At 41.6% G+C, this 9,454-nt stretch overlaps 1 pseudogene; it reads left to right on the forward strand.

Annotated features, from left to right (window-relative positions):
• The first annotated feature begins 2,607 nt into the window (after window positions 1–2,607).
• LOC116582092 lies at window positions 2,608–3,096 on the forward strand (annotated as a pseudogene).
• Window positions 3,097–9,454: the final 6,358 nt, after the last annotated feature.

Consider the following 9,454-nt stretch of genomic DNA (forward strand, 5'->3'; position numbering starts at 1 on the left):
GTACAGGAATTCTATGCAGAAAACTATTTAGCATTGGTGAAAAATAAAAACAAGATCCAAATGAGAGCTGATCCATGTTCATGATTTTTTTTTAAAGATTTTATTTATTTCTTTGGCAGAGACAGATCACAAGTAGGCAGAGAGGCAGGCAGAGGGAGAGGAGGAAGCAGGCTCCCTGCCGAGCAGAGAGCCCAATGCGGGGCTTGATCCCAGGACCTGAGATCATGACCTGAGCCAAAGGCAGAGGCTTTAACCCACTGAGCCACCCAGGTGCCCCCATGATCATGATTTAGAAGAGTCAGTATTGTTACAATATCCATTATTCTTAACTCAATCCATTCAATCTCACCCAAAATCCCAACAAGCAATTTTGTAGGTATTGGCAAACTGATTCTGAAGTTTATGTGGAAAGGTGAAACACCTAGATTAGCCAATATAATTCTGAAGAAGGGCACAGTTGGAAAATTCACACTACTTCATTTCAAAATCTGACATAAAGTTATAATGATCAAGATAGTCTATGGTACTAGAAAAGAACAGCTCTATAGAGCAATGGAATGGAAGCGATTAGAAAGCCCAGAAATTGATAACCACAAATATAGTCAACTGGACTTTGACAAAGAGGTAAAAGATAATCTCTCCAACAAATGGTTCTGGAACATCTGGACATCCACATGCAAAAAATGGAATCTAGATACAAATGTTGTAATTTCAAAAATTAATTCAAAATGGATCATGACCTACATTTAAAATGCAAAATAATATAGAAAATCCAGGTGACCTTGGGATGACCGGGACTTTCTAGATACAATACCAAAAGCATGACTCAGGAAAAAACAGTTGCCCTTATTTAAAATGTAAAACTGCTCTGTGAAAGATAATATTAGCAGATGAAAAGCCACACACTTGGGATGTTTGCAAAACATTTGTAAGATAAAACATCTAAAATATACAAGGAATTTTAAAATCTCAGTAAGAAAACAAAACCTGATTAACAAAATAGGCAAAAAATCTGAATAGACACCTCATCAAAAGAAGATATACAAGTTGCATAAATCCTATAAAAATATGCTCTAAATTGTGCGACAACTCTACTTGAATAAAATACATTCTAAAAACATGCTCAGCATCATGTCCTTAGGAAATTGCTAATTAAAACACCACATACCTTTTACAATGACTAACATCCAAAATAATCACAACACCAAGTACTGGTAAAGAGATGGAGCAACAGGAATTTTCATTCATTGCTGATGGGAGTACAAAGAGGTACAGTCAGTTTGGATGGTTTTTACAAAAATAAGTGTAGTTTAAGCATAAGATCTAGCAAAAATTCTTCTTGGTGTTTTCCCAATTGAGCTGAAATCTTAGGTGCACATAAAAACCAGCATATGGATCTATATGGCAACTTTATTCATAATTGCCACATCTTGGAAGCAACCAAAATGTGCTTCAACAGGTGTAAACTGTGGTACATCCACACAATGGCATATTATTCATTGCTAAAAAGAAATGAGCCATCAAGGGGCACCTGGGTGGCTCAGTTGGTTAAGCGTCTACCTTCAGCTCAGGTCATGATCTCAGGGTCCTGGGATCGAGCCCCTCATCATGCTCTCTGCTCAGTGGGGAGTCTGCTTTCCTCTTCCCTCTCCCCACTCAGGCTTGCATGTGTGCATGCAGGTACACATTCTGTCTCTGAAATAAAATCTTTTGGGAAAAAAATGAACAATCAGGCCACAAAAAGAATGGAGGAAACTTAAATGCATATTGCTAAGTGAAAGTAACTAATCTGAAAAGGCTACATACTGAATGATTCCAACTAATGACATTCTGAAAATAGCGAAACTGTGGAGACAGTAGAAAGATCACTGGTTGTTGCGGGGGGGGGGGTTCATTCATAGGGAGAGAGAGAGGGCTAATAGGTAGAGCATAGGCAATTTTTTTTTTAAGATTTTATTTATTTGTCAGAGAGAGGGAGAGAGAGCAAGCACAGGCAGACAGAATGGCAGGCAGAGGCAGAGGGAGAAGCAGGCTCCCTGCCGAGCAAGGAGCCTGATGTGGGACTCGATCCCAGGACGCTGGGATCATGACCTGAGCCGAAGGCAGCTGCTTAACCAACTGAGCCACCCAGGCATCCCGAGCATAGACAATTTTTTAAAAATATTTTATATATTTATTTGAGAGAGAGAGAGAATGAGAACCAGCAAGCATGAGAGGGAGAAGGTCAGAAGGAGAAACAGACCCCCATGCCTCCCTCCCGTTGAGCAGGGAACCCCGATGCAGGGCTCGATCCCAGGACTCCAGGATCATGACCTGAGCCGAAGGCAGTTGCTCAACCAACTGAGCCACCCAGGAGCCCAGCATAGGCAATTTTTAAAAGCAGTGGAATTATTGTTCTGTATGGTACTGTAATGCTGGATCCATGTCATTATGCATTTTTCAAAACCCGCAGAGTATAAAACATAACAAAAGAATCCTGATATAAATTACGGACTTTAGTTTTTAAAAAATGTATCAGTACCAACACCTCATCTCAGCTGGTCCACCCGAGACCCCCTGAGCACCAACCCCATTCCCCCTGTGGTATCCCATTTCCACTCCAACAAGATGAAAGTAACTACCATGAACCAAGATAAACTCCAAACTGCAAGCACAAGTGTGCATTGGTGGGAAAGAAACTGCTCGCCTGAAGAAGGTGGTTCATAGAACAGCTACAGTGGATGATAAAAAAAAAAACTTCAGTTCTCCTTAAAGAAGTTAGGGGTAAACAGTATGTCTGGTGTTGAAGAAGTGAGTATGTTCACAGGCCAAGGAACAGCCATCCACTCTCACAACCCCAAAGTTCAGGCATCGCCAGTGACGAACACTTTCACCATTTTGGGCCATGCTGAGACAAAGCAGCTGACAGAAACGCTACCCACTGTCTTAAACCAAATTGGTGCAGACAGTCTGACTAGCTGAAGAAGACTGGCTGAAGTTCTGCCCACACAGTCTGTGGACGGAAAAGCCCCACTTGCTGCCGGAGAGGAGGAAGGTGATGACGTTCCAGATCTTGTGGAGAATCGTGATGAAGCTTCCAAGAATGAAGCAAACTGAATTGAGTCAGGTTCTGAAGAAGATAAAACTTGAAAAAGTTTCTGGGAGCTGCTAGTTTATACATGGCTCCTTTTTATATTAATTATTTTTATTAACATATAATGTATTATTTGCCCCACAAGTACAGGTCTGTGAATCGTTAGGTTTACACACTTCACAGCCCTCACCATATCACATGCCCTTCCCAATGTCCATAACCCAACCACACTCTCCATACCCCCTCCCCCCGGCAACCCTCAGTTTGTTTTGTGAGATTAAGAGTCTCTTATGGTTTGTCTCCCTCTGGATCCCATCTTGTTTCATTTTTTCCTTCCCTACCCCCTCCCAAGGCCCTCATCCTGCCTCTCAAATTCCTCATATCAGGGGGTTCATATGATAATTGTCTTTCTCTGATTGACTTACTTCGTTCAGCATAATACCCTCTAGTTCCATCCATTTCATTGCAAATGGCAAGATTCCATTTCTTTTGATGGCTGCATAATATACCATTGTGTATGTGTGTATGTATGTGTATATATATATATATATATATCTCACATCTTCTTTAGCCATTCATCTGTTGATGGACATCTAGGTTCTTTCCATAGTTTGGCTATTGTGAACACTGCTGCTATAAACATTCAGGTGCACGTGCCCCTTCAGATCACTACATTTGTATCTTTAGGGTAAATACCCAGTAGTGTGATTGCTGGGTCATAAGGTAGCTCTATTTTCAACTTCTTGAGGAAACTCTATGCTGTTTTCCAGAGTATTATGCCTGCTTTTTAAAATTTTGTTCATGAGTCTGACAAAATCTAGATCTCTAATATTTTTAAGCCCAAGGCGTGCAGCTCTTTTCAGTTTTTGCTTATACACAATTCATTCTCTGCAGTTAATTAAGCTGAAGAAGCCTGGGAACACAGTTTGAAATAAGGTTAATAAAGTTCTTTGCCTAAGGGGGAAAAAAAAGTATCAATGCCAAAATGAGCCGTCAAGGGGCTCAACATCAAGGGTATCAATACCAACTCATCAATTGTACAAAATGTACTATACTAATGCAAGACTTTAATAGGGAAACTGTTGTGGGGGGAGGGAGGTTGAAGAGATATGTGGGAACTTCTGTCTTTTGTGCTCCATTTTTCTGTAAACTAAAACTGCTCTTAATAATTTTTAAAAATAAGAAGAATTGTCAAGTCATACAGAGACATTTAAGACTCTTAAATGCACACTGCTAGGAGAAAGAAGCCAGTTGAAAGACTACATGTGGATGGTTTGTATCTATATGGCACTCTGGAAAAAGTAAAACTATAGAAAAGGTAAATCAGGATTACCAGTAGTTCAGGGCATGGTGAGGATTAAATATGTGAAGCAAAGGGCATTTGAGGGGGCAAGGAAACTCTTTTGTATGATTCTGTAATGGTGGGCACATCACATTATTAATTTGTCAAAACCCATGGAACTTTGCAATAGAAAGCGGGAGCCTTTCCGGGTGTAGTGAATGAATGAGGGTAGTGTTGCTTGCTGCTTTTTGTAACACTGCTTCTATGAGTGAACATACTGAATAAAACAGCTAACTTAGAAATGGAGTTTGGGGATTTAATGTATTTTTAAGTTGGAGTCTGTCTATATTTGGATTTTTCATGGAGTATTGGGGTTAACATAGACAGCAGTATAAATGTGCAGCACTTCAAAGGAATTTTGATAGCAGTAGTAATAAAAAAAGAAGCCGCCGTGTAAAGATTTAGGACAAGAGGGGCTTAAAAATTGCCCCTCTATCTCAGTCGTCAACTTGTTCCATCTGTCTCTAGATTTATGCCTATATAAAGGCAGTGACATGCTTCGTTCTGTTTGTTTTTCTCCTGTTTGATGCTCGTGTTCAGGAGAGAAGTGTTTTCATGTGCCTTGTTTTCTGTGGAATGATCTCCTGGGCCCTGGAAACATTTGAACACCGTATTGAGGCAGGGGACCTCTAAGGTCGCAGACTCCTCTTCCAGGGTGTCTCCCCCCACCACATGCTACGCGTGTGTGAACATGCACATGCGCGTGCACGCGCACATACATCACTTACTTCCCATTCACTGTCTGTATTCAGTTCTTTCAGGGCTGAAAGCCCTCAGACCTCCGAGTATTTGGCCATGCTATTCCACCTGTTAGGATTTCGTTTCCTCCTCTGCCTGGAGGCCTATCTTTCTGGCTAATCCTTACCAGTCACTCAAGAATCCGCTAGCTCGGGGCTCAGCCTTCCTCACAGACACCTCCCTGTCCTCTGGCTGACTCGGAGACGCTGGGTTTTCATCCCATCCAACAGCGCTGCAGGCTCTGGTTTTCCTCCGCGTGTCCTCTTCCCTCTGCTGGGCATCGTGCAAGTCAGCGGTGCTCGGTAACTGGTGTAAGTTGTACTAAATGAGGGCGGGACCCCGTGATGCTGCACGAGGGTCTCTGGGTGAAGAAGGGTGAGGAAAACTTTCAGAGTGCTCCTGGAATGAAGGCATAGAAAGAACAAGAAGAAAAAAGCCAGGAAACTAATAATTGTGCTTGAGATAGTCCACTAAATTTCTACACACTTTTCAGGGGGAAAAAAAGGAGTGGGGGGAGGCTTGATGACACAAAAGCATAAATTGCTAGAATTGATGGGCCCAGATCCCATTTTATTCCCCTGAAATAGAATGTTAAATTTCTTTGGGAGAAAAGCAGTGGGGAGCCCTATCTGCTGGTCATATTTATGACTAGGTTTTTGCAGAGATGTTCTTATGACTTATCATTTATCAGTTGCTTCTTATGAGCAAGCAATTCCCACCCTAACCGGGAGTCAAGAGCCTGGTGGTTGGCAGCTGCAGATACGGCCACATCTACAAGTCTGAGAAGGAAATGCGCTGTTTGTCCGTAGGGCCACCCAGACATCTGATACCAGGGCTGCTGTACCTGGTGTGTGGTGATCAGTAAACCTCGCACTGAAGTCATGAGCGATGTGTCCTCATGGCACTCACAAATGACTCCTCTTTTCACCACCACCTGTAGCAAATCAAGGGTAAGCTAACAGCCTCACTGGCAAAGCCACTTAGGATGACCAGGGAGAAGGGGGTCCCCTGGGCTGCAGGAGATTCTACTTTGAGAGGGCAGAGTTGAAAATGAAAAAGGCGTTTGCAGATTCGGCCTGTGTGGCATTGTTTTATCCGCGCAAGCTCCTTGATGATGTTTCCAGGATGTAGAAATCAGTATCTCGAGTAACATTAGCTCTTGATGTCCTGGGTCAAACACCTGTCCTGAGGTGTATGCGTGCACAGTATTGTCATGCAAACCACTGGCTTGCAACCGCACTCCCGTGTCTGTGCAGCTCACCATTTCAGATCGTCCCCCTCCTGGTCAAATAAACAAAAATGCTAAGTCTGGGATATTTTTCCCCACCATCAAGATTTCTCTCACCTTCTGCTATGTTCTTCAGTGGTATTTTAATTGTTTTTGAGTCAATGGAAAATATTTCTGATTTAGGTTTTTAGGGTTTTTGTTTTTTTTTTTTAGATTTTTGTTTTTAACTCATCTGTACATCTAATGTGGGGCTCGAACTTACAACCCCAAGATCAAGAGTCATGTGCTCTACTGACTGAGCCAGCCAGGTGCCCCCAGGATGTAATTCTTTTGAAATGGTACCTGTAAATGTTCACATTTTGCTTTAGCACCAAAGTGACATTATATAAGAAGAGAGATATCTGCAATCCATCATATGAAGGAAGATTAAAATGAATGCTGTATAAAACCTTCTATAAAATGAGATAAAATCCTCCCATGTTCCAGGAGGGGATGTGGTTTTCTCCTTCCTGTGGAGAAATAAGTTAACAAAATTTACTTGAATAGATGCCGAGACATAAAATATCTCAAGCAAAATTCAACCGTGTATTGGAAAGAGGATTAGGAGGAGGAGAAAATGACAGGATACAGGCAGTAATTTTAAACCCAGGACTCATAGATGTATAGTGTTTCAAGGAAAACATGATCATTTCCAGATAGAAAACTAAGTATTTACTCCAAACGAGGCCGTTTTAAACTTTCTCTTTGAAGGAAATAATACGTGGGTGAAAAATGCCTGTCAGAAATGCCACATGGAATAATATTAGAATCCATCCCCACTTTTTTGTTTCACTTAACTAGTAAGCCCTAGGAAGAGAGACTTTTTTCCAAATTTATTTTGATCGAACAAAATACTTACTCAAGCATATGCCCACACTTCAGTCATTTGCACTTCCACGGGAACAAAGGGATTCTAGTGGAGGCTGCCGGTCCCAGCTGTGCACCTTCTGAGACCCAATGGCGGGTGTAGACCCAGTGGCAGGCAGTCAGAGTGCTTCTCTGGGCCTTCAGCTCTGCTCAGTCCCTCTTCGATGGTGAAGCTGTGAGGACAAGAGCCATCCATCGGAGCCAGACTGAAATGAAGTGAAATCCTTTTTTGTTGTGTTATAAAGCACATAAAAAATTAAAAATCTAGGGGCACCTGGGTGGCTCAGTCAGCTAAGCATCTGACTCTTGATTTCTGCTCAAGTCATGAACTCAGGTTTGTGAGATCAAGCCCCACATTGGGCTCCATGCCCAGCACAGTGTCTCCTTAAGATTTTCTCTCTCCTCCCTCTGCTTTCCCCCTACTCGCACATGCACTCTTTCTCTACATAAATAAATCTTTAAAAAAATTAAAATTTTAGGGGCACCTGGGTGGCTCAGTGGGTTAAAGCCTCTGCCTTCAGCTCAGGTCATGATCTCAGGGTCCTGGGATCGAGCCCCGCATCAGGCTCTCTGCCAACAGGGAGCCTGCTTCCCCTCTCTCTCTCTCTGCCTGCCTCTCTGCCTGCTTGTGATCTCTGTCTGTCAAATAAATAAATAAAAATCTTTTTAAAAAATTAAAATTTTAACCAGTTTTAAGTATACAGTATAGTAGTGTTAACTGTAAGTACATTGCTGGACAAGAGATCTCTAGAAATTTTTCATTTTACAAACTAGAAATCTATACTCTTTGAAAGGCAATGCCCCTTCTCTCTTTCCCTGTAGCTCCTGGCAGCTACTGTTCCATTTTGTATTTCTCAGAGATTAACTAATTTTGATACCACCTATAAGTAGAATCATGCACTAACTAGCCTTTTGTGACTAGCTTCTTTCACTTAATGTCTTCAAGTTTCGTCCATATTGTAGCACATAACAGGATTTCTACCCCTTTTAAGGGTAAATATTTCATTGTTTGTATATACCACATTTTCTTTATCCATTCGCTTGTGATGGATATTTAGCTTGCTTCCACCTCATGGTGGTTGAGAATAATGCTACAATGAACATGGGTATGCAAATATCTCTTGGAGATCCTGTTTTCAGTTCTTTTAAATATATACCTACAAGTGGGATTCCTAGATCATATGATCATTCTGTTTTTAATTATTAGTGGGCCTTCCATATTGTTTTCCATAGCAGCTGGCCCATTTTACGTTTCCACCAACAGTGTATAAGGGTTCTGATTTCTCTACATTCTCACCATCACATGCCATTGTCTGGCTTTTTCTTTTTTTCTTTTCTTTTCTTTTTTTTTTTTTTATTGAAACTCGTTTAGCTTCTGTAAGATCATTATTTCAATTCTTTGTCAGTTAATTCATAGAAGTCTGTTTCTTCAGGGTCAATTTCTGGAGATTTATTTTGTTTCCTTGAGCTATATTTCTGAGTCTTTATATGCCTCATTATTTTTGTGTGTGTGTGCTGACATTTGAGTATTTGAAAAAACATCTACCTCTTCCAGGCTTTATGGACTGGCTTTGTACACAAGACTGGCTAGGGATTCTAGGGGCTCTCAGACATTTTCTGAGGATGTGTTTTCTCTGTGTTTGCTCATGTCGTTTCCCAACCATACAGATTTTCCAATTACTTTTTCAGGAGCTTAGAATTTTTTGTTCCTTCTGGTGTCTGTTATGGTTCTGTAGGTTTTTCAGTGCTGCAACAGGCCACCGAGGTCGTCTTTGCTCTCAGTGGTCCCCAGTCTTGGAAAGTCAGCTTCTTCCACACGGGCACTCTGAGTCACGTGTGACAGGATCCAGTCCCTGCTGGAACATTGGATGTATGCTCCTTTCTTCTCTTTCGCTTCCAAGAAAGAAGTACTGAGTTGAGTGTTTTCTTCTAGTCACAACAAGCTGTGTTGGCTTTGGGGAAGGACCATGATGGGTGAAATGCAGTAATTTTTTTTTTTTTACCCATTTCCATAAGGCTGCTCCTGGCTTTGTCTTTTCCTGGAGTGCTGAGTCATCTTACCTGGTTTCTGGAACTCTCACAAAGGCTCTCTGGACCATATATTGTTGTTAAGTCAGTGTCTCTGTGGGGAATAAGGTCGGAGGTTTCCTATTCTACCATCATGCTG

The sequence above is a fragment of the Mustela erminea genome, chromosome X (assembly GCF_009829155.1).
Source record: "Mustela erminea isolate mMusErm1 chromosome X, mMusErm1.Pri, whole genome shotgun sequence".
Classification (NCBI taxonomy): Eukaryota; Metazoa; Chordata; class Mammalia; order Carnivora; family Mustelidae; genus Mustela; species Mustela erminea.